The sequence below is a fragment of the Eimeria mitis genome, genomic scaffold (assembly GCF_000499745.2).
Source record: "Eimeria mitis Houghton genomic scaffold, Emh_scaff991, whole genome shotgun sequence".
NCBI classification, from domain to species: Eukaryota; Apicomplexa; class Conoidasida; order Eucoccidiorida; family Eimeriidae; genus Eimeria; species Eimeria mitis.
The window spans coordinates 14,034-14,616 of NW_013577280.1; positions in this window are offsets into that span (position 1 = coordinate 14,034).

The window sequence follows — 583 nt, forward strand, 5'->3', positions numbered from 1 at the left end:
TGCTGCTGCTGCTGCTGCTGCTGCTGCTGTAATACTTTTCACAAGAAAGCTGCAGCAGCTCCCCACACTACAAGCCCCGGGGCCGCAGCAGCTGCAGCCGCTGCTGCTGCTGCTGCTGCTGCTGCTGCTGCTGCTGCTGCTGCTGCTGCTGCTGCTCGTCGTCTGGCCTCCAGTAGCCGTGCTGCTGCGCTGCATGCATCGGGGTCATCCTCTTTAAAATAAATATAACAAAGGGAAACAGCAGCAGCAGCAGCAACAAAAACAGCTGCAGCAGCAGCAGCAGCAACTTATTTCTTTCTTTGTTTGCTTCCTCTGCTGCAGCAGCAAAGACAACAGCATTTCGTCAGCTCCCTCAACGCAGCCAGCGTTCTGCTGCTGCAGCAGCAGCAGCAGCAGCAAAAGCAGCAACAGCAGCAGCAGCAGCACGAATCACCGCCAGCTCAGCAACAAGCGCGAAATACTGCCTCAGCAGCAGCAGCAGCAACAGCAGCAGCAGCAGCAGCAGCAGCAAGTTTTGCTGCATCATCAGCAGCAGCAGCAGTATATCGAGAATGGCGGCTCCAACGACGGCGTCTGCTGCTGC